We start from the raw sequence: 25742 nt of genomic DNA, 5'->3' as shown, positions 1-25742 counted from the left end.
AATCACCTCTGGCTGGTAGTCTCTCGTCGTAGCTTGAATTTTGGAGCCCTTCTCGCCGTGTAGCTCTGCTCGGCTTCGAGTAGAAGTTGTGTGTAAGGCATAACATCGTTAGAGCCTTGGATACGTGTCAAATTCTACCTCCCTAGCCAATCATTGAATTCTAATGTTTTTAAACCTTTTTCGAATCCCCGATTTAAACCCTAATTGGGGGAAATCGACATAGAGGCCCTGAATTGAAGTTGTATCTTGGGTTTTGACCGATTTTTAGCCCTAGGAGCCATTACCGACGAATCGAGCCTGAATCGAAAGTGGTGGAGCCGAGAAATCCTAACTCTAAGGTGATGATATGCCCTTCAAACTTTCCTTCGCTATTTTAATTCTAGTGATTGTCTCAACCATTGAATGATCATGCCTAATTATCTTGAATTATATGATAATCCTTGTAATCTATCTCACATGTATTGAATTAGGGATAATTTGTTAAGATTCATAAGTTGTTTAGAATCCTGTATATACTCATGTAATATGCTTAGTATCTTGTATAGGTTGATTGAAACACACGCACTCTGTAACATGCTCAAATTTTCTTGAACCAGTCATTTGCCTTGTATGATTTATATAAACATGTAATTATAATATTCTTAGTGTAGTCTACAAGTGTTGCTTGTCAAATGTTAGATTTCATGGGATGTGATTTGTATGATTGGAACACATACTTGATATTATACCTTGAACTATTGGCCACCTTGAAATGGATTAAATGTGTTTGCGTTGTAGGCTTACTGCCTTGTGAATTATCGTGCCCTTGATAGTTGCCTTGTTGCCTTTGTTTGGGTGGAATCCCATTTGTACCTTGTTAGCTTATCTTGCTGGCTTTGGTTGGGAGAAATCCGTTGTGGATATATATATATATATATATATATATATATATATATATATATATATATATATAGAGAGAGAGAGAGAGAGAGAGAGAGAGAGAGAGAGAGAGAGAGAGAGAGAGAGAGAGAAATGCTCACCTGCGCTGTCACGCCCCAAACTCGAAAATCGGGCTCACAAAATTTTTGATCGCCGAATCCGGCACCGACAGCCTCCGTAGAACCCCATTCTCGGCTCCCAGCGCCCATTCGCCAGGTTCCGATCCTGGGATGCTACGAGGAGGATTTTCAACATCAGTTTGATTCATAATAAGCATAACCAAAGGCATAACTCACAAACAACAACCAAAAACTCCATCACATTTTCACTATGATCAAAACTTTACAAGTACAATGAGTATAAAGGGAAATACAATGAAGATGAACAAAACTCCAAAATGATCTGCCACGCGCCCAAGCCTCAGCGCTGCTGCGTCCAACGTCACCTGCACGCAACGGTCGTGCATAAGCTTATAGAAAGCTTAAAGGGTGGTGAAAGTGTATGCTCAAGGTGGTAATGCAGCTATACAGTATCAGAGTAATGCGGAACATGCTGATGAATGCCAAGAATACCATTAGCCGTATCAAGGCCATGCGGTGCAAAGGATGATGTCGGCCATACCAAGGCCATGCAATGCGAAATGCAACTCAAGCATATAAATCCTCATCAAGTCCACATATCGATACAGCTCAAAATCTGGAATATCACCGGGGTCTAGTACACTCCAAGCCAGATTGCCGCCCCATCGCGCGCAATAAGGTGAGTGAAAAAGACCTCACTATCCGCCTGCCAATATCGAGCTCGGCTCGTCAATAGCGGACCCATTCCTCGAGCTGGTCAGACTCAGTCTAGCATTGCCCCCTACTCTCGGGCAGGTAAGGCCACACCTGAAAAGGCCAAGCTATATGTCCTAGAGGGGGGGTGAATAGGACAATGCCAAATAAAAACTTATAACAGCGGAATAATAAAGAAAATGATAGCCAAATTAAATAATAATTCAGGAAAGAAAAACAACTTCAAAATTCAGATCTTGAGAGGTTGATACAAACGTTATTCTAAGGACAACCTTACACCAAAAACAGAGTTTATGGTAGGACAACCTTATTTCTAGAAAGGTCTTTGTATCAAGTCTCAAATCGAAGAGGAATACAAAAACAAATATGAACTGAATTGAAATAACTTGTAATTAAAGATGTATTGTTCTAGGGACAGCCATACACCATAAAAATGGCAGGGCAACCCTGCTGGAACAACTTTCAAATGAAATTGAAAAACAAGCTTATAAAGGAATAGCAGAAAGTAAATTCTAAGCTATTACAACATTCTCACAAAGCTTGAAATAATTACAACATTCACCACCATACATACATCCCACAAAAAGAATAAAAAAAATTAAAAGAATAAAATAAACAACCACAACACAAAGGATTTATAGTGGTTCGCTTGTGTGTTCACCAACTGTTATCCAACAGCCACACAAAAAGCTACTCCACTCCTAATATCCTCACACAGGGGATATTAGCGTTCACTAAAGATAGGTTTTCCCAGGTTCACCCAAAACCCTTACAATTGTGTCTTTGTATGTGGGCTTACACAATTAAAAAAACCCCCACTTCTGAGTTTTCCTGGCTTTCCTCAGATAACCAATATAACAAGATTTTTCTGACAAATCTTGAAAGAAACCAAAATAATAGAAAGGAATTTACAATATGTAAAATACCTGAATATCTTCTTCGTTGTAGCAGCCCGGTAGAACCAAATCAAAGTAGATGATTGAATGTCCAAGTTCAATGTCCAGTACTCGATTACAATGGTTCTAATTCTAATAGATTTTAAATTAAACCAAATAGGGCTTGCCTTAATTGATTTTGATTCCAAAGAAAGGGAATAACAATTCCTCTTTTCAAATCAGATTGGAATAGCAGAAACAAAATCAATTAAAATAAAGCTAAGGAAAGAAGATATTAAATAAGCACACTTAGCTTAAATGGAGCACAAAATTATCTCTCAGAAGTTCGACGAAGATTGGCGTGAATACTTTAATTAAATCGATGATTTCTTCTGAGATTCGTGCACTATTTATAGGTGAAAAGATCAGGTCTTCGACTGGTCTAGAGTGCTCTACGACTAGTCGAAGCACTAACAGATATTTGAAAGATTAGGCGGGATAAGCGCAGACCGTTCTACGACTGGTCGTAGCCCTCCTACGACTGGTCGTAGGTTTCCTTCGACTGGTCGTAGGTCCTGCAAAAGTTCGCTGGACTTCGAGTCGTAGATTCTACGACTGGTTGAAGATGCAGAAACACTGTTCCTACGACTGGTCGAACAGATTCCAGGACTAGTCGAAGGCTAACAGATTTTATCCGGAATTTGTAATAAACTTACGACTGGTCGAGGATTTTCTTAGACTGGTCGAAGCAAGTCTAGGACTAGTCGAAGCAGACCTAAGACTGGTCGAAGAACAGACCAATCACATGTAAAATAACATTCGACTTATGTATCCGAAATAACCTACTTCTAAGGTCATCCTATGGTCAAACAAACCTCAATCATGAAGTATGGACATTGAAACAAGAGACCATGAAGAATGAGCCTTGAAGTCTTGATGAAGATTAAACCTTGAAGTAGCTCAATCTTGAAAGTAGCTTGAGTTTCAGCTTGAGTCTTGAGTTCAGCTTGAGTCTTGCCTTGTACTTTCTTGAGTTTCAGCTTGAGTCTTGAGTTCAGCTTGAGTCTTGCCTTGTACTTTCTTTTCGGCTTGAGTCTTGTTTTGTGAGCAGCTCTTGCATTCAAGATCTTGTCTTGTGATCAGTTCTTTCATTCAAGATCCTGAGTCTTGTACTTGAGAGCTTTGCTTGATGTGAGCTTAGCTTGTTCATGTATGTTGATCCTTGAGAGAGCTTCACTTAAGCAGGTTATATATAACATAACAGTGATTTTGGCACCACAAATTTGACAACAAACAGGGATATAAACTATAGCACTTACAATCTCCCCCTTTGTCAAATTAGTGACAAAAACACATAACCAAACAAAAGTAAAACAACTGGTTAATACATGCAAATCAATAATCAACATTTAACATTCAACCAGTTTCAACATTCAACAAGATCAAACATATCAACATTCAACAAGATCAAACATATATTCTCCTTGACACCCCACTCCCCCTGAGTAACATAACCAATGCTACTCCTCTCACAATCACGTTAACAACAAACCATTCTCCCCCTTTTTGTCACAATATGACAAAGGAGAACTAAATAAAGGAATGAGAGTAAACATGAGGAGGAAATAGAGTACAGCAAAAGAGACATAGAGATACTCAAGATAGCATCACAGATATCCAGCATAAATATTACATTAAGAACAAATATCCAGCATAGAATCCAACTCAAACTCAATCAAACAAGAGCAAAGTAATAAAGTTATTACATACCAAAAGTCTCATAGAAACTAGTCAGAATTAGAACTTGAAGATGGAGCAGGAATAGAAGGATCAAGTTGGTGCATGCCTTTGTTCAAGCGCCTAAGATATTTGCGCATATACTTGAATTGCAAATCATGAGCAACAGACATGTTCTCCAACTTAACATTAATATTCTCAACTCTACCTTCTAATGCACTCAGACGTGCATTAACATCAGATGGTACAAAATCTGGATCATTAGCTGAGTCAGAATCCAGTTCCTCAAAAATATCATCCATATTAATATCAACACCAGCTTCTTCAGGACCACCACCACCACCACCTTGTTCAGGAAGCAGATCCAACTTCATCTTATTAATATTTGTATTGTTGAAGATCAGATGATGGATAGGTGCTTCATCAACAGGCATATCGACTAACATATGAGTAGCCAATACAGTCATAAAGTATGCAAATGGAATGTCAATATGACCAGGATGGAGTCGAAACTGAATAATGAAATGACAGATTAAGGAAGGCAAACAAATCTGAGTACCATTTGAGATAGCATAGATATCATTTGAAGTGAAACCCGTGCTCCACGATTGGTCGTGGGTATCTACGACCGGTCGTAGTACGACTGGTCGTGTATACTCACGACTGGTCGTACAAACCCAAAAATTCAATATCTTGCAATTTACACAAAAATTGAAATTTAATCTAGCAAATATATACAATAATATACAAGAAGGCATAAATTATCAATTTAAAATGCACATGCCAAGATCAAATTTCATCTTTTTGAACCTGCTTTTATCAAGAGGTTTTGTGAAAATATTAGCACGTTGATCTTCAGTAGGAATATATTCTAGAGATATAACTTTTTCTTCTACTAATTCCCTTATATAATGAAATCTAATGTCAATATGCTTAGTACGAGAATGCTGAATAGGATTTTTTGAAATATTTATCGCACTGGAATTATCACAATGTAATAACATAGAATCCTGTTTAATTCCATAATCACTTAGCATTCGTTGCATCCAAACAAGTCGTGTACACGCATTACCAGCATATTCAGCTTCAATTGTTGAAAGTGATATAGAATTTTGTTTCTTACTAAACCAGAAACTAGACAATTTCCAATAAAAAACAACCACCACGGTTGATTTTCTATCATCTAGATTACCACCCCAGTCAGCACAAGTACCCAACTAATTGAACATTGGTTTCATGAGGATACCGGAGACCGATTTACAGTATTTGCGACATATCTAATAATTCGCTGGACAGGAATCAAGTGAGATTCTTTTGGATCGATTGATATCTTGCGCAAATACCAACACTTAGAGAAATATCAGGTCTACTAGCAGTTAGATATAACAAACTACCAATCATACTCCGATAAAGTTTTGAATCAACATTTTTACCATTAGAGTCTTTTGATAGTTTCAGGGTAGTACTCATAGGAGTATCGAAATTCTTGCCATTTTCAAATCCAAATCTCTTAATTAGATTCAAGGCATACTTAGATTGAGAAATGAATATTCCTTTAGATTGTTGCTTTACTTGCAATCCAAGGAAATAAGTCAATTCCCCAACCATGCTCATTTCAAACTGTGATTTCATCAAATCTGCAAACTCAGTAGTCAAGTCAGTACAAGTTGATCCATAAATGATATTATCAACATAAATCTGTACCATTAAGATATGATCATTTTGTTTTTTAACAAACAGAGTTTTATCAACAGATCCCATTTGAAAATTATGAGTTAAAAGAAATTTCGTTAGTTTCTCATACCATGCCCTAGGTGCTTGTTTTAATCCATAAAGTGCCTTTTTAAGCCTATACACATAATCAGTATTTTTGGAATCTTCAAATCCCATTGGCTTTTCAACATAGACTTCTTCATGTAAATCGCCATTTAGAAAAGCACTTTTTACATCCATCTGATAGATCTTTATCTTTTTAAAACATGCTGGATATAAATAGTCTGATAGATTCAAGACGTGCTATCGGTGCAAAGGTTTCATCGAAATCAATCCCTTCAATTTGAGTATAACCTTGTACCACCAGTCTAGCCTTGTTTCTAATTATATTTCCACATTCGTCAGACTTATTTTTGAAAATCCATTTTGTTCCAATGATGTGTTTATCTTTAGGTCTTGGTACGAGATACCAAACATCATTTCTTATGAATTGGTTGAGTTCATCTTGCATCGCAACAATCCGGTTATCAGTAAGCGCTTCTTTTACGTTAGATGGTTCACTTTGGGATGTAAAACATACATAATTACATATATCCTCAAGTTGTCTACGGTGCGAACACCGGTGAGAGGGTTTCCAAGAATTTGTGTGGTTGGATGATCTTTAAGAGTCCTCAACTCAGAATCAGTCTGATTCGATGAAGTATCAGTTTATCAATGATTAGTACTTCATCATTATCTGAATTAGAAGTTAGTGTGTTTAAATGATCATCAATGACAACATTAATGGATTCTTGAATCACACCAGTCCTTTTGTTCAGGACCCTATAAGCTCGACTGTTTAAAGAGTATCCTAAAAAAATACCTTCCTCACTCTTCGTATCGAACTTTCCCAAATTTTCACGATCACGTAAAATATAGCACTTGCTGCCAAAAACTCGAAAGTATTTAACAGTAGGCTTTTTATTGAACCACAATTCGTAAGCCGTCTTATTATTATCTTTTTTGTGTAGACTAGGTTGATCATATAGCAAGCTGTGTTGCTTCAACCCAAAGATTTTTAGAGAGCTTCATGCTATTCAACATGACATTAGCCATTTCTTGAAGCACCCTATTCTTCCTTTCTACAATTCCATTTTGTTGTGGAGTTTTGGGAGCAGAGAATTCATGTAATATTCCTTGGTCGGTACAGAACTTCTCAAAATTGCTATTCTCAAATTCAGATCCATGATCACTACGAATTTTACTGATTTGAGAGGATTTTTCAGTTTGAATCCTTTTGAGAACTTTTCTTACTTCTTCAAGGGTTTCAGATTTATCCCTTAAGAAGACTACCCAAGTGAATCTGGTAAAGTCATCAACTATTACCAAGATGTACTTTTTCCCACCTCGACTTTCTGTTCTGGTAGGTCCTATCAGATCCATGTGGAGAAGTTCGAGTGGTCTTGATGTGGTATTTGAATTCACCTTTTTGTGTGAGTTCTTTGTTTGTTTGCCTATCTGGCATTCACCACATATTTTATCTAATTTCTGAAGTTTGGGTAAACCTCTTACAAGTTCTCGTTTGCTCAATCGATATAGATTTCGATAATGTACATGTCCAAGACGTTTGTGCCATAAATCAGTCTCGTCGACCATGTAACATGTTTGATTAGATGAGCTGGATTCGCTAATAATATAGCAATTTTCAGACGTTCTACGTCCAGTTAATATTACAGAACCCTTATTATTTAGTATTTCACAGCTTTGATTAGAAAACCGAACATTATGGTTATTATCACATATTTGTGATATACTAAGCAAGTTGTGCTTTAGGCCTTCAACATATAAAACATTTTTAAACACTGGAAGATTAAAAAGTTGAACCGTACCTTGGCCTAAAATCTTGCGATTGCTTCCATCACCAAATGTGTGAACCATCATCATATCTTTCAGATCGGTGAATAAGGCTTTGTCACTGTCATATGCCTGGAGCATCCACTGTCTAGGTACCACTTTGAATGACTTGTTGCTTTGAAAGCAGTGTGAGCAACCAAGCAAGTGACTTTAGGAACCCATTTCATAACTGTTTTGGGTTTAGGAACATAGTTGGTCTTCTTTTGTGTATACTTGTAGGAATGACCTATAGAGTTAGATTTTAATAGCTCCTTGAGTAAATCAACTATCTTTTCAGCTAGTGGATTTCGATTCTGATTAAAGTTGACATGGCTGCTTCTAGGTTTTTGAAAAGTTTTTGAATTTCTAGAAAAATCTTGATAAGTACTTTTCCCTTTTGAGTTTGAGGACTCTCCTTTAACAAACATAGGAGGAGTATACTTTTGTTTAGGAGGTTGATTTTTATCATAGCCCAACCCGGATCGATCGCCACATTTTCTTGATCCGGATAACAATTTTTCTAACTTTGGATCACCTTGGGCATATTTCCATGTGTCCTTTAAACTCAGAAGAGAGGAAACTTCAGTTTTAAGTTTCTCAATTTCAGATTTTAAAACAACAATTTGAGAGTTTTTAAATTCCAAATCGTATTTTGATTTTTCAAAATTATCTAAAATTTGTGATTTTTCTAAGACAAGCGATTCAAAACAATTTTTGAGTTTAGAAAACTTTTCTTTTTGAAGTTTAAGTTTGACAGCAATTTTACAACTTTCCTTATATAGGGCATTGTAAGCATCTTGAAGATCATCTTCATTTTCACATTTACTATTCAGATTTTCTTCACTTGTAGAGTCATTATCTGAAAATGTGAATTTGGCTAGAGTCATAAGAGCTTTGACCTCATTGCCCGACTCGGTTTCAGAATCTTCTGATTCAGAAGAACCTTCAGAATTAGATGATTCATCTCATGTAGCCAACATACCCTTCTTCTTGGGTTTGTCCCTTTTAGGACATCTATTTGCTAAGTGCCCATATTCTAGACAGTTGTAACATTGACTATCTTTCAAAGATTTTCGAGATTTGGGTCTAAACTTCTTTTTGTCATTTGATTTTTGAAAATCAACCCTTTTCTTGCTTTTGAAAATCTTATAAAATTTTTTAGCCAAAAGAGCCATATCATCTTCTGAATCAGAATTTTCTTCTGAATTACATTTAGAAGATTTTAGCGTGATAGATTTACCTTTAGGAGCTTTAAAGTTTAACTCGTAGGTTTGTAGAGAACCAACTAGTTCTTTAACCTTCATATTATCCGTATCACGAAGTTCCTGGATTGCGGTTACTTTAGAATTGAACCGTTCAGGAAGTGAGCGTAATATTTTTGCACATACTTTACTTTCTGGGATTTTATCGCCAAGACCCCACATTGAGTTTACAATGTCATTCAATCTAGTGTAAAAGTCCATAAATATCTCATTTTCCTCCATATGAATTTCTTCAAATCTGGTTGTGAGGAGTTGGACTTTAGATTTTTTGACAATTGTAGTACCCTCGTGTGTCATTTCTAATATATCCCAAGCTTGCTTTGCAGTATCACAAGAGATGATTCTTTTGAACTCATCCGGTGATAGTGCGCAAGTAATTGCATTTAGTGCTTTAGCATTTGCACTACTCTCACTTTTCTGAAGGGTGGTCCATTGGTAATATGGTGTGGTTTTCATAGACTTTGAACCATCAACCCCAGTAACTTCCATGATAGGAGGATTCTATTCAGTCACTGTGGCTTGCCACACATTTTCAACCGTTGATTTGAGGAAGATCCTCATTCTGGCTTTCCAATAAGCATAGTTGGAGCCATCAAAGGGTGGAGGCCTAGTGACTGAAAGGCCATCAAAATTTGGCATCTGAATAGCTTAAATCGTTAGCTCAGGAATTAAATCCAAGAATTAAAAAGGAGCTATTAGGCTCTGATACCACTTGAAAAGGCCAAGCTATATGTCCTAGAGGGGGGGTGAATAGGACAATGCCAAATAAAAACTTATAACAGCGGAATAATAAAGAAAATGATAGCCAAATTAAATAATAATGCAGGAAAGAAAAACAACCTCAAAATTCAGATCTTGAGAGGTTGATACAAACGTTATTCTAAGGACAACCTTACACCAAAAACAGAGTTTATGGTAGGACAACCTTATTTCTAGAAAGGTCTTTGTATCAAGTCTCAAATCGAAGAGGAATACAAAAACAAATATGAACTGAATTGAAATAACTTGTAATTAAAGATGTATTGTTCTAGGGACAGCCATACACCATAAAAATGGCAGGGCAACCTTGCTGGAACAACTTTCAAATGAAATTGAAAAACAAGCTTATAAAGGAATAGCAGAAAGTAAATTCTAAGCTATTACAACATTCTCACAAAGCTTGAAATAATTACAACATTCACCACCATACATACATCCCACAAAAAGAATAAAAAAAAATTAAAAGAATAAAATAAACAACCACAACACAAAGGATTTATAGTGGTTCGCTTGTGTGTTCACCAACTGTTATCCAACAGCCACACAAAAAGCTACTCCACTCCTAATATCCTCACACAGGGGATATTAGCGTTCACTAAAGATAGGTTTTCCCAGGTTCACCCAAAACCCTTACAATTGTGTCTTTGTATGTGGGCTTACACAATTAGAAACAGCCCCACTTATGAGTTTTCCTGGCTCTCCTCAGATAACCAATATAACAAGATTTTTCTGGCAAATCTTGAAAGAAACCAAAATAATAGAAAGGAATTTACAATATGTAAAATACCTGAATATCTTCTTCGTTGTAGCAGCCCGGTAGAACCAAATCAAAGTAGATGATTGAATGTCCAAGTTCAATGTCCAGTACTCGATTACAATGGTTCTAATTCTAATAGATTTTAAATTAAACCAAATAGGGCTTGCCTTAATTGATTTTGATTCCAAAGAAAGGGAATAACAATTCCTCTTTTCAAATCAGATTGGAATAGCAGAAACAAAATCAATTAAAATAAAGCTAAGGAAAGAAGATATTAAATAAGCACACTTAGCTTAGATGGAGTACAAAATTATCTCTTCAGAAGTTCGACGAAGATTGGCTTGAATACTATAATTAAATCGATGATTTCTTTTGAGATTCGTGCTCTATTTATAGGTGAGAAGATCAGGTCTTCGACTGGTCTAGAGTGCTCTACGACTAGTCGAAGCATTAACAGATATTTGAAAGATTAGGCGGGATAAGCGCAGACCGTTCTACGACTGGTCGTAGCCCTCCTACGACTGGTCGTAGGTTTCCTTCGACTGGTCGTAGGTCCTGAATATCTTCGCTGGACTTCGAGTCGTAGATTCTACGACTGGTCGAAGATCAGTCGACACTGTTCCTACGACTGGTCGAACAGATTCCAGGACTAGTCGAAGGCTAACAGATTTTATCCGGAATTTGTAACAAACTTACGACTGGTCGAGGATTTTCTTAGACTGGTCGAAGCAAGTCTAGGACTAGTCGAAGCAGACCTAAGACTGGTCGAAGAACAGACCAATCACATGTAAAATAATATTCGACTTATGTATCCGAAATGACCTACTTCTAAGGTCATCCTATGGTCAAACAAACCTCAATCATGAAGTATGGACATTGAAACAAGAGACCATGAAGAATGAGCCTTGAAGTCTTGATGAAGATCAAACCTTGAAGTAGCTCAATCTTGAAAGTAGCTTGAGTTTCAGCTTGAGTCTTGAGTTCAGCTTGAGTCTTGCCTTGTACTTTCTTGAGTTTCAGCTTGAGTCTTGAGTTCAGCTTGAGTCTTGCCTTGTACTTTCTTTTCGGCTTGAGTCTTGTTTTGTGAGCAGCTCTTGCATTCAAGATCTTGTCTTGTGATCAGTTCTTTCATTCAAGATCCTGAGTCTTGTACTTGAGAGCTTTGCTTGATGTGAGCTTAGCTTGTTCATGTATGTTGATCCTTGAGAGAGCTTCACTTAAGCAGGTTATATATAACATAACAGTGATTTTGGCACCACAAATTTGACAACAAACAGGGATATAAACTATAGCACTTACAACACCCCCTTCCAACTGACCACGATACAGTGGAAAGCGCAACCGTCTGGTAATCGGCACTCGGCGCTCATGCACCCACTCGGTCTAGAAGTTGGAGCAACCTCTTGGTACCATAAGGGTTTAGGGACTTTCACCCAGGGATATCTATCGCACCCCATGTAGAACAGTATTTTCGATATCTAATCCTGCCAACCACGATACATCTGTGGAGGCTACGGCCCTAATGTCGCTAGGGCGTACAGTAACCATATCACACAATGCGAATGCATGAATCACACTATCCAGTCATACAACAACCCTGCGTGTATCGTGCGCTCATGTAGGGCAACACCCCCTGTACGGGAGCCCCTAAACAATCTGCCCAAAGGCATATGCTATGATCAGTCATTTCTCATATCAAGCATACGTATGATGCATATGATCATGAATCATGGAACTAAACATGTTATATGGGGTGGATGATGTTCATAACGAAGATGGGCCTAGACGGCCTACCCATAACACGTACGAGCCTATAATGAGCCCTAGGGTGACTCATAATGCGGAATTTAACCAACATTATACTTGCAATATGGACGTCAAACCACCATTGCTCCCAAGGCATAGCCCGACGTAAACATCATTACATAACCCATGTTGTGATTGTACATTGCAATGGACCTTAGGTACATCCCATTGGGCCTTAAATACATCAAATGACCATATCATATGGGCCTTATATTCATCAAGTAGGCCACATCAATGGGCCGCACCAATGGGCCTTATGTGCATTGCAATGGACCATGACCCGTGGGCCTTAGAATGCATCAAATGGGCCTAATCTCATGGGCCTTATGTGTATCAAATGGGCCACACCAATGGGGCCTCAAATGTACATCAAATGGGCCTCAACCCATAGGCCCCAATACATCTTAATGGGCCTTAAACCATGGGCCCCTAATACCTCAAATGGGCCTTACATATATATCAAAGTGGGCCTCAACCATGGGCCACAAGTAAACTGAGATGGGCCTTACATATATATCAAGGTGGGCCTCAACCACGGGCCATAAGTAAACTGAGATGGGCCTCCCACCGCCAGTAAATTGTATATAATATTATACATAATATATATACAATACATACAATATTATATATAATATAATATTTCATGTATATATATACACACACACACACACACATGCACACACCCACACACGCGCGCACATGATCACACATGCACACCCACCGTCCTGGACGGTGGGGATAAAACACAAACATCACAGTGTGCTCCACCGTCTCCTGGACGGTGGCAATAAAACACATCTCACTGTGGGCTCCACGTGGGGCCCACCATAACATTTATTTTCCATTCAGACCGTTGATAAGGTTGCACGGACTTAGGTGAAGGGTAAAAACAAATTTCATGTTGATCCTAAACTTCTGTGGGCCCAAAAGGGGTTTCAATGGTAGAGGTTCAATCCCACTGTTTCCTACGGTGTGGGCCACCTGATCCTTAGATCAGGATGATTTTTAGAGTGGGCCCAAGTCAGGGGGTGGCCCACCCGATGGACGGGTCAGATGACAGATAAACATCAAGGTGGGGCCCACGGCTACAGCCGTGGGTGGTTGTATGTCCGCCCGTCCGCCCGGACGCTGTGCGCAGGCAGCGCCTGCTGCTCTCTGACACAGCAGCAGCAGCTGCTGTGATGCATTTTTTTTTTATTTCTGTATTTTCTTGGTTTTCACAGGTGGGGTCCACATCTAGACAATCCACTCCATCCAATGGCCCTCTATGGCTCTAGACAAGCAAAACAAGGCCAATATTGGGCATATTTCATCGTATAGACAATCAGGGAAGATTTCAATGGTGAAAACCACCATTTAGTATGGTATGGCCCGCTAGGACCTCGGGTTGACACCATTTTTCGGTTCAACGCCTAAAAGGAGGTTGGGAACGGAATGGACGGCGTGGATTGAAGACATACATCGAGGTGGGGCCAAAATAAGTGGGCCTCCTCCATTGGCTTGGAACCAAGCTGACATTTGTGTTTTTCCAACAAAACGTCCAGCGTCCCTGGACGCTGGACTGTCTGGCCGTGCAAGGTGGGCCTGCTCATGTGGGCCACCATTGATGGATGGTGTGGGTATAATACACACAAAGTGGGCCACACTTGTAGATGGTTTGGATGGAATACATACCTTGTGGTGGGGTTCATTCAAGTGGGCCACACAACCTCAATATCATCACACATAAAAGAAAGAAATAGAGAGGGAGAGAGAGAGAGATAGAGAGTGGGACCCGCGTGATGGAGGGACCCCGGCATTATGGGCCCTCCCTTGCATTAAATCATACATCAAGTGGGCCCCATTACACATAGGCCCATTAAATCAAAATCCAACGGTGGAGATTCCTTCTCCACTAAATTAAACGGTCTAGATGACCCTAAATATGCAAGAAAAATAAACATCATGATGGGGTTCATAGAGAATGGCCCCATCATGGAATGATCATGATGATCCAAGTGGGCCATCGGCCACATCTTAGGGTCTAAAGTGAGATCCAAACCATTGATCGGTTGGCCTCACTTGGCCCATCTTAAAAACATTAAAAACTACCCTATCAAAGCACCCACCACTTGATCTTCTTGCTCCCTTGGCTTCCTTAGCTCATTGTGCTTCTCTTTGATGGAGGAAGATGAGAAATGGATGGCTAGGATGGGAGATCTAGGGATGGAAAGGTGGGCCACACTTGTAGCTTAGAAGAGTTGGAGAGCTCATACGTATGGAATTTTTTTCTTGCATTTGGAGAGTTTGAAAATGAGAGAGAGACTTGTAAAGGGAGAGAGAGAGGGAGTGATGGGTGATGGAGTGATGGATGTGGTGGTGATGGGTGTAAGAGGCTTTTTTGACTTTTGTGGCAAAAGTTGTAAGAAAAGCATGGGTTTGTAAGAAACTTTTTGACTTTGGGGCTTGCTTGGGAAAAGGTGAAAGGTGATGTGTACTTAACATGATGGGATCGATGGGTTGATTGATTGATGTGACACCTTATAGAGATTCACTTAGAATTCACACGCGCGGCGTTTTCCTCGCACCGAACGCTGGCCCACATCTCCCGACCAGGGTATCGCCTCGACGCGCGAGTCGCGGCATTGGGACCGCGGTGACGACGCGGTCGCTAAGGTACAAGTCCTGGGTTGAGTTGACTCGGGTTGACGGTATGAGAATCAGGGTCGCGCGCAAATACCGGTTAAGGGTCGAAGGTTGCCGGAATTCGACCGGAAAGACTGCGGAAGCCTATGGAATGGTACGGTCTAGGATACGGGGCTTACATGTGCCCCAGTTCTTATGAGAACTCATGCGAACTTTTTGAGAACTCATCTCCTATGATATGAGTGTAAGGTCTAAACCATTCATGTGATGCAACACACCATGAACTTTTAGGGCCTAACTTTTACCTATTGGGCAGCACGCCAACAACGCTGTGAACCGAGATCCAATCTCTAGTCTCACCCACAAGCGATAAACAAAAAGAAATATAGACTAGAAACATAATCAAAGAATTCTAAATAAATCACAAGACAAGATATATTTGGAAAAACCCCAACAAGGGTAAAAAACCATGGATTTAAACTTCCACTATGAAGAAAAATGAAGATTACAAGGCAATATACTAACCTCTCCCTTAGAAGTACATAGAAAACCATTTGCCTATACCTTAGAATTATTTCTCATACCCTAGAAAAGCCTTAGGGACACCTATTTATAGTTTAAGAAACTTTCCTTTCGCACCTTTGCAAAAATTGACTGAAAAATCCGCAGTCCGCATCAAATTCGGAAATGAATCTGCGTAACCTCGACTGGTCGAGTAGGCTGCTCGACCGGTCGAGCGGACCCTTGACCGGTCGAGCATGGGCCACGACTGGTCGAGCACCTCAGAACTCAAAACCTGATGCTCGCTGGACTTTGAGTCGAGCTAGTCCTCGACTGGTCGAGTGGGCCACTCGATCGGTCGAGCGGCCCCCAGATGTGGCTCCACATCTCAAAAATCTCCCACTTGGAGACACATCGCCATAAACTATCATCTTCTACATCCGGAGTGCATCACCTCCCCATCCTCAAGTCTGAAGACTAATCAAAGCTGAATAGAGCTTCAACTTCTCCTGTGTGACCGCCTTGGTAAGCATATCTGCAGGATTCTCACTTAGAATCTTCTCTAGAGTAATCGATCCATCTTCCAGTAATGAATGTATTAAGTGATATCTGATGTCAATATGCTTGGTCCTTGAATGAAGGGCTAAATTCTTAGCCATGTGTGTTGCACTCTGACTGTCACTGTACAACTTGCAATCTTCTTGCTTCTTACCTAACTCTTCCATGAAACTTTGCATCCACACCATCTCCTTGCACGCTTCTATAGCCGCAATATATTCTGATTCTGTTGTAATGATAGATACCATCTTCTATAACTGAGAGATCCAACTGACTGCAACACCACCAAGAGAAAAAAATAACCTGTAGTGCTTCTTCTGCTGTCGATATCTCCTGCCAAATCTAAATCCACGTAACCTTGTAGCTTGATTTTCAATCCTCCATAATACAACCCTACATCCATATTACCTACCAGGTATCTAAAGATCCACTTCACAGCTTCCCAATGTTCCTTCCCGGGGTTGTTCATGAACCTGCTAATAACTTCCACTGCTTTAGCAATGTCTGGCCTCGTGCTCACCATAGCATACATGAGACTCCCAATAGTTGATGCATATGGGACTTTAGCCATGTAGTCCCATTCCTCCTGCGTCTTTGCCCCTTGCTCCTTAGATAGCTTGAAGTGGTTGGCTAATGGTGTGCTAACCGGCTTAACACCTCCCATATTGAATCGATCAAGTACCTTAGCTATGTACTTTGCCTGTGACAAAAACAGTTTCTTGTTTTTCTTATCACGCTTTATCCTCATGCCTAGTATTTATTTTGCAGCTCCTAAATCCTTTATGACAAATTTTCTAGACAGTTGTCTTTTGAGATCTGAGATGTCCTTCATGCTTGAACTGGCCATAAGCATATCATCAACGTATAGAAGAAGGATGATATACAACGTATCAAACTTCTTTAAATAGCAACAATGGTCTGCATGACAGAAAGGCTGTCTTAACATCTAGCTGCTCTAGATGTAATTCCTTTGTAGCCATTATACTCAAGACTATGCGAATCGTGGACATTTTCACTACTGGTGAAAATATTTCAGTGAAATCGATACCTACCTTTTGTTGAAACCCTTTCACAACCTATCTGGCCTTGTACCATTTCGAACCATCATGCTCCTCCTTCAGTCTGTAAACTCACTTGTTATGAAGAACTTTCTTACCCTTGGGTAGAATGACTAGCTCCCATGTACGATAAGACTCAAGAGAGTTCATCTCATCATCTATGGCCTGCTCCCATTTAACCCGTGTATCTGATTGTAATGCCTCTTCAAAACACTCTGGTTCACCATTATCTGTCAGCAGTAGATAATGTAAAGAGGGTAAGTATCGGATCGTGGGTCTCTTCTCCCGAGTAGACCTCACAACCGGTGTTTATGGCTCTACCTCATAATGCTCCTGTGCATGATCATCCTGTGGCGCTGTAACACCCGTGCTCGGTAACTCTTTCAACTCTACGAATTCTTTTTCCTCAGCCTTATTTTCGTACACACTGTCCTTATGCATCACTTTTTCATTGAAGATAATGTCCTTGCTTCTGATGATTTTTTTATTTTCTGCATCCCAAAAACTGTAGCCAAAATCATGCTGTCTGTAGCCTATAAATATGCACCTCCTGAACTTTGCATCCAGCTTGTTTCTGTGCTCTGCATCAATGTGAACATATGAAGTACAACTGAACAGTCTGAGATGTGCAAGGTTCACTTCTTTTTCAGTCCAAATTTCTTCTGGTAGTCCACCATCCAATGGTGCTGAGGGACTTCTATTGATGAGATATGCAGCAGTATTCACAGCATCTGCCTAAAACATCTTAGGCAACCTTGCATGTAACCTCATGCTCTTAGCGCACTCAAGGATGGTCCTGTTAATGCGCTAAGCCACACTATTTTGCTGTGGTGTCCCTAGAATCATTTTTTGATGTTTGATTCCATTTGCTGCACAATACTCCTTAAATTTCTTATCACAGTACTCTCTCCCATTATCAGATCTGAGATATTTTACTGTTTTACCTGTTTCATTTTCTACCATTACTTTCCAATTCTTAAATACATCAAATACATCAGATTTATGTTTAAAGAAATAGACCCACAATTTTCTACTAGCATCATCAATAAAGGAAAGAAAATAAAGTGAGCCACCAAGAGATAATACCTGTGCCAGTCCCCACACATCAGTGTGTACAAGCTCTAACAGATGTGTCATTGGAGCTCGTCCTGTCTTCTTGAAACTTACCCTCTTCTGCTTGCCATACACACAGTCCTCGCAGAATTCTAAGTCAATAGACTTCAACCTTGGTAGCTTCCCTTTTGACAATAGCACTTTCATCCCTTTCTCACTCATATGTTCTACTTGGGAATCTGAAGCTGAGGTCAGAAAGACCTACCCTCTGATCCTTGAGGATTATATGAAGGTATGAATTTCGAGGATGAAATTTTCTTTAAGGGGGGTAGATTGTAACGACCTTGGAAATTTTTATGTTAATTTTTCCTTAAGTAGCTATTTTTGGGGTAATTAGCACTATACTCGATTGCTTGTGAAATTCGCATCAATCACTTTAAATTGTATCTGCATGGCTCTAAACTTGTAGATTAGTTAGCGCTACGTTACTCTGAAATCTGGGATCCATCGCTAAATCCAGTTGTTCTGGAGATTTTTTAGAAGATTTGGATCGGACTTGGACCGCGCATCGAAAGTCCGATAGCGATGATCTTAGGCTGTTGCGGTCACCGAGTTGGGCTTGACCATCACCTCGAAAATCAAGTCCATGTGATGTTCTGGGTCGATTTGTTTGAGCTCGGAGTGAAGAGTGTGAGAACGGTTGGATATTTAATAAGTTTTTATGAAATCTGAGTCGTGTCGCTTGCGCGACGATTTTAAGCTATCTGACCGTTGGATTCTAACCCAATTTCACCCTCTGATCAGGAAAGGTGGCCCAGGCATATCCTAGTGCTTGTGGACCTGATCGAGATTCCGTGACCGTTGAATTGAGTGTGGTCCGCCACGGCTGATCTGAAGAGCCGGTCGGTATGAAAACTCAGATTGACCTAGATCCATGGTCAAGGAGCTTAAGTCCGACCTTTCGTGGTTATAGGCCCACTAGAAGTGCTTCGTTGGATCAAGAGAGCATGCTTTGGTTATAACCTAAGTATACCTTGTCCCTAGGGTTATTTTCATCAATTTGAGGCCTATTTATAGTCCTTAAACCCTAGCTCTCTTTTCCATACGAATTTTCTCTAACCCTAGCTTGGAAAGAGAGTGGAAAAGAGAGAAAGTGAGAGAGATAAGTTGGTGAATCATCTTGGATTCTTCCTTGTTCTTCTTCATCTTTGAACCTTCACTTTGAATCATTATTCTGATGGTTCTGAGTTCATTTTGGGGTAAGTTAATCTAACCCTAACCTGTGTTAGAGCTTAGATTAGTCTTGGTGTTGTTGTATCTCATTTCTATCCTTATTTTAGGGTATTCTGTCGCCGTTGACGAAGACAACTCATCTAAATCAGTTCAGTGTTTCTTTCCTTGCTTAAGGTGCGGACTTTAAGTGTATAGGTTATGGTTTTCAAGGCTTTCAATCCCAGTTAATGATTTATTCTTGTTATGGATGAGATTTCGCATGCCAAATGTTGTGTTTACGTTGCTTTCCTGTTATGCATGTGTTATATTGAGATTTGTGTATTCTATGTGTATGTATAAAGTATCGTATACGTATAAAATATGCACTTGTGTTTGCCATGATTATTTGTCATGTATGTATGCTAGATGTATGTATGATAACTCCTTGGTAAAAGGAATTGTCAAAATGCTTGTTTCCAACATACGTCATGTATGTTGTTCCATGTATGCTAAGTGTTTGTAGAAATGCATGAATGATCTAAAGTGTAACTTATTACACTAACTGTGGGCGTTCACTCCTATTGATGTGCATGATTTCCTTTGTGCTAGTTACATTCCATGTTATTTAAATTCAAGCATTACTTATGCTTACATTTATGTTAAGTTGATTTTTTTCAGATGCGTATGTACCATGATTTAAGTTGTTGTTCCATTACTGTTTTACATTCAATATGAATATCTGTTGTAGTGTAAGGTGTTTGGGACTATGCCTTAGTCCAGAAAATTGGTAATTGACCCTATGTTCATGGCTGAGATTGCTTTCACCACGTAGGACGTATTAGATGAACCCGAGTCGTATTAGAGTTGTCGGCAGTGGTTTGGCCACGCGGAGTGTTTGCACACTCTATGTCGTTCAATTCAACGTGCGCTCGTGCTAGTCGAGTTCGTCAAGTAACTCGATTGTCCGATGTATGTTCACCATGTATGGACGCTACTGCTTGAATCTAGGGTACCGAACTTACCAGTGAAATCCTAATAACCACGGTACCTTGATCCGCTAAGACTCATGGGCCAGACATGGTGGTATGGGACACCGTGGTTGAGCTGTCGGCCTACGTTGGGGTGACGAGCCTCCCCGTAGTGACCAGTGAGCAACTAAACTCGTGAGCCGATTATGGTGGTATGGGACACTATATTCGTGCTGTCGGCCTACATTGATTGGTGACGAGCCCTTTGTAGTGACCTCGAGCATACCTGGATACCGCAATGAGGTGACGAGCCAAACTGTGGTAGTAAAGGCGTGAAAGGCGTGCATTGATTGGTGACGAGCCCTTTGCTACGACCTCAAATATATGATCGTATGAGATGTCTAGGATTGACGACCCTAGTATGGATCACTGTTTGGATGGTGATATGAGGAAGGTATCTTAGCTTCCCAATCCTGCTGTGTGAAATGGACTAATAACAACTTGGTAATCATATCCATGCACCGCATTTGCATGTGTTTTATAGATGTGGCGCACTTTGAGGCGATGTCATGCGTAACGTAAGATGAAGACGCTGAGGGTGTACGCATGAGGGCACGCATCATATTGCATACATCCTTGCATTAACAAGAGTACTTAGGATTTATTTGATTGTTCTACTTTATCATTACTGTTTAATTGAACTGATAACATGTTAACCAGTGCCTTATTATTCCACTGAGTTGATCACTCACTCTCACGTTTCTGGGGCAGTGTTAAACACCCACCAGACTCTGTCTTAGGTTCTGATGTTGCAGATGTTGATGCGACGTCTGAGGCAGAGCGGGAGATGGATGATGATGAGGCTGGCTTCTCCTATATGCAGTTTTCAGACGGGTTCTAGCGAGCCTCGGTCTGATGAGCGGGATTATGGGATTATTTTTGGAAACTTAAATGATGTAACTTGATACTTATAATTTTGTTACATAACACTTTCATACGACCTGGCTTGTATATGTACTTCAGGGATTTACACTTGTACACTTATTTTTCTATAAGTCTTCCGCTTGCTTTATTCACTTATCCCTGAATCGTATCTGTGTTTTGGCTTAATCTATTTCATGTTTTATGCACTAATACAGTCAACATATATCCATCATTAAATATGTTGCATAAGTGATGTTTTGGAACTCGGGAGCTGAGTTATGCTCGACCCCCGAATTTCAGGGCGTTACATATGTCCCAACCTCTGATGTCATAACTGCCCATTCACTCTAGTTGATGTGACTGCGAGTGAACTATATAATCCTGAAGTCACATATAAGGTACCTTCCTTCTTGCCTCGAGATATCATTAAGGCATCTTTTGTGATCTTTCAGGAATCACTGGTGAATTTCGTCACATAATCGGTATTGGCCAACTGCCTTACTGAGATCAAGTTTCGTTTCAAACTCGGTACATGTCTGACATCCTTCAATTTCAAAGCCGTTCCGTCTTTCTGATTTATATGAACGTCTCCCTTTCCAACAATACTTCACGGCTCATCATCACCCAGGTAGACTCTCCCGAAGTCACCTGATACATAGTTACACAAAACTTTCTTACGTGAAGTGGCATGAAATGAAGCACCCGAGTCTATAACCCACGACTCATTTCTCGCATCAAGAGACAAGATCAATGCCTCTGTGTCACTCTCCTTAGATAAATTCACTGAATCCTTCCCGCCTTGAGAGCTTCCTTCTTGTTTCTTGAGCACCCTGCAATCATGTTTTATGTGCTCCTTCTTGCCGCAACGTCAACACTCGTCTTTGTCTTTCGGTCCCTTAGACTTCTTCCTCGACTTAGAACGTCCGTGTTTATTACCTCATTTGTTCAATGATCTTCCTCTTCCTTTTACGTTTAGAGCATTCTCTAAATTCCCTGAAACTCCTGATGCCTTTCTTCTAGATTCTTCACTGAGAATTAGACCGGCCACATCATCAAATTTCAGCTTTGTCGACCCTGAAGAATTGCTCACAGCAATCACTAAACCATCCCAACTGTCTGGCAATCTGGATAAGATCAATAACACCCTGACCTCGTCCTAAAAAATAATGCCAACGGATTCCAACTAGCTCGTGACTGTATTGAACTCGTTTAGATGTTCAGCCATGCTCCCATCATCTGACATCTTCATGTTGAATAGTTGTTTCATAAGATGAACCTTGTTGGACGCTGAGGGTTTTTCGTACATAGTGGCTAGGGCTTCCATTAATTCTTTTGTGGTTTTCACCTTAGATATATTGAAGACGACGCTCTTAAACAAAGAGAGTCAGATCGTTCCTAAAGCCTTTCGATCCAATAAAAACCATTCATCATCTGTCATCTTTTCTGGTTTCTTCTCTTTTCCTCTTAGAGGAATATATAGGTCCTTTTGATACAGATAATCCTCCATTTGCATCTTCCAGAAGATAAAGTTTGAACCATCAAACTTCTCAATTTTAGTCTTCCCTTCTTCCGTCATCACTCCCAATAAAACTAAACCAATAGCTCTGATACTAGTTGTTGGGTAGTACACCAACAACGCAGTGAACCGAGATCCAATCTCCAGTCTCACCCACAAACGATAAATAAGAAGAAATATAGACTAAAAACAGAATCAAAGTATTCCAAACAAACCACAAGACAAGATATACGTGGAAAAACCCCAACAAGGGTAAAAAACCATGGATGCAAACTTCCACTATGAAGAAAAATAAAGATTACAAGGCAATATACTAATATCTCCCTTGGAAGTACATAGAAAACCCTTTGCCTACACCTTAGAATTATTTTCCATACCTTAGAAAAGCCCTAGGGACACTTATTTATAGTTTAGGCAACTTCCCTTTCGCACCTCTATAAAAATCGACTAAAAAATCCACAGTTCGCATCAAATCCGAAAACAAATCTACGTAACCTTGACTGGTCGAGCAGGCTACTCGACCAGTCGAGCATGGGCCATAACCGGTCGAGCACCTCGGAACCCAAAACCTGATGCTCGCTGGACTTTGAGTCGAGCCAGTCCTCGACTGGTCGAGTGGGCCACTTGACCGGTCGAGCAGGGCACTCGACTGGTCGAGCGGCCCCCAGATGTGGCTCCACATCTCAACATTACCCTGATTCAAAACTTTGGTGGGCCATGGAAAAACAAAACAATTTCCATTGCTTGTTAGATGAAGGTTGGCTACTAGTTGTAAAAGTTTTTTTAAATGGTTGTTTATGAATTGGATTAATAAATGTTGGATTAATCATGCATTCATGACATGTGGACGTTATCGGGTGGCTAATCTAGATGTTGTGGATGTGATGTATTTTGTGTATTTATGCGGACTCCTAGACCACTATTCAGATGACCCATTAACTGTGGGCCTTTCAACTATTTGAAAGACCTAGTTCCTTTTTAACTGTGAGCTGGGCCAATTGTTTGACAGTCCCGGTCTCTTGTAATTGGGGGCTAAGTCGACTGTTTGAAAGACTCAGTCTCTTGCAATTGTGAGCTAGGTCGACTGTTTGAAAGACTTGTTGAATGGGTTGATTGTTTGAAAGATCCATTCACTTGCATTTGGTCTAGATGGATATGCATCCCCAGTGCGATAAATATTTTCATGCATTCACGCATTAAAATAAGAAGCATTCTAAATCAAGATTATTGTATGTTTTTCTCGAAACTATACACGATTAATAACTAATTGTGTAATATTGATAGGACTTATCACTGAGTTGGTCACTCATTATCTGTTTGTGCAATTGCACCCAACCGTACAGGTAGCGAAGGGTTGATTGTGACAAGGTTTAGCGAAGGATGTCTTGATAGGAGTTTTGGGGAGATAGTTGTCATAGAGCTTTGCCGTGGTAGCCAAGCTTCTGTACCTGCCAGTAGATTTTATTTTTTTTAATTGCGCTTTGTGTTTTGTATTCATACATTAGGTTATTGTGGATATTTCGGTCCCAGCTGTGGGACTCATTTTAGATGATATACTTTTATATTTTCTTTGAATGTTGGCTTTATTGTCATGCTTATAGTTATCTTCGCTCATCTTTGATTCTACTCTTAACTGCACGTTACTATGATTTATTTTCATTTAGGATGAATGTTAATTGGACAATGTACACATGTGAGAGATTTTCCTCACATGCGGCATTCTAAGCGACACTTGGGTTTAGACAATTAGAGCATCGTACTTGAGCGGTGAAAATTAGGGCGTTGTCAGTGCTGGTGCTAATGCACTTGACCATTTTAGTGTTAACACCTTAGGACACGGGATTTGAGTCTTTGTACTCGGGTGCTAGGTTTCGGGGCGTTACAGCTTCTAAAGTCCTGTCGATGCTGGATTCTTCGTAATCTAGCTTGCGCATGGCATGACCGTCTCATAGAAAATTAGATCAACACCAAAAAGAAAATTTTCCAAGGAATGATCTGAAATTGCCACTTTATCATTACAAGCGAAGCTTGAAAGTATGTCTAATGTCCTAGAGGAGGGTGAATAGGACTTTTCAAAATTATTTAAACTAAGAACATGTACTTACTTCTAATTTCACAATTAAAGAGTTCTAAATGCTAAGAAGTAATAATCATTATCTAATCAGTGAAATGCATCATTTATGCATTTTGACAAACATGTTTGGTGCACAAATATGTTTGGTGTAGAAATTAAACAGAGTGTAGAGTTCATCAAAACATCACAAATATGGAATTAAAACACTCTCTACAATGCATATGATGTATGGTGGTTCGGCTATGTGCCTACTCCACTCACGGCTGACCCACTCTATCATAGAGTGTGTCGGATTTCACTATTCAACTGGTTTTAAACGAGGTTCACCATAAACCTTCACAACCTACACAAGGTTACCATTTTCCATCCGTCGATGGCCTTCACAATGTCTTATCAAGTCCTACACAAGAACTTGAGAAGTCCTACACAAAGATAACAACACGTACTCTCCCGTCGAAAGGCTATGCAAGGACTTGTCGACTTTGAGAATACAAACACTGAAACCCAATCTTATACAAGGAAAGGTTTTTAAACACAAATGGACTCTTGTACTTACAAGAAGTGAGCCCCATTAAGCACTTGGTGAAGATCTTCTTAGAAGATGAAGGATCTTCAGTTCCCTTGTACCACAACCAAGTGATGATACTCCGTTGTTGATGCCGAGGTTGATGGGTCAAGGGTTTGGGTGAATCTTAAATAGGTAATGATGGGTCTTTCAGAACTAGCAAAGATCCCCATTGCTAAGCATTCAATGCTTCAT

General features: G+C 39.8%; 1 protein-coding gene across 3 annotated transcripts in view; it reads left to right on the top strand.

Annotated features, from left to right (window-relative positions):
- Positions 1-24522, top strand: part of LOC131223868 (phospholipid-transporting ATPase 1-like) — a 75213-nt gene extending 50691 nt beyond the window's left edge. For all 3 annotated transcript variants that reach the window (XM_058219397.1, XM_058219399.1, XM_058219398.1), the window contains one exon: positions 24252-24522. The gene's annotated coding sequence lies outside the window, so the exon portion shown is untranslated. The remainder of the gene's footprint in view (positions 1-24251) is intronic.
- Positions 24523-25742: the final 1220 nt, after the last annotated feature.

The sequence above is a fragment of the Magnolia sinica genome, chromosome 13, assembly GCF_029962835.1.
Source record: "Magnolia sinica isolate HGM2019 chromosome 13, MsV1, whole genome shotgun sequence".
NCBI classification, from domain to species: Eukaryota; Viridiplantae; Streptophyta; class Magnoliopsida; order Magnoliales; family Magnoliaceae; genus Magnolia; species Magnolia sinica.
This window is presented reverse-complemented; position numbering and strand designations above follow the sequence as displayed.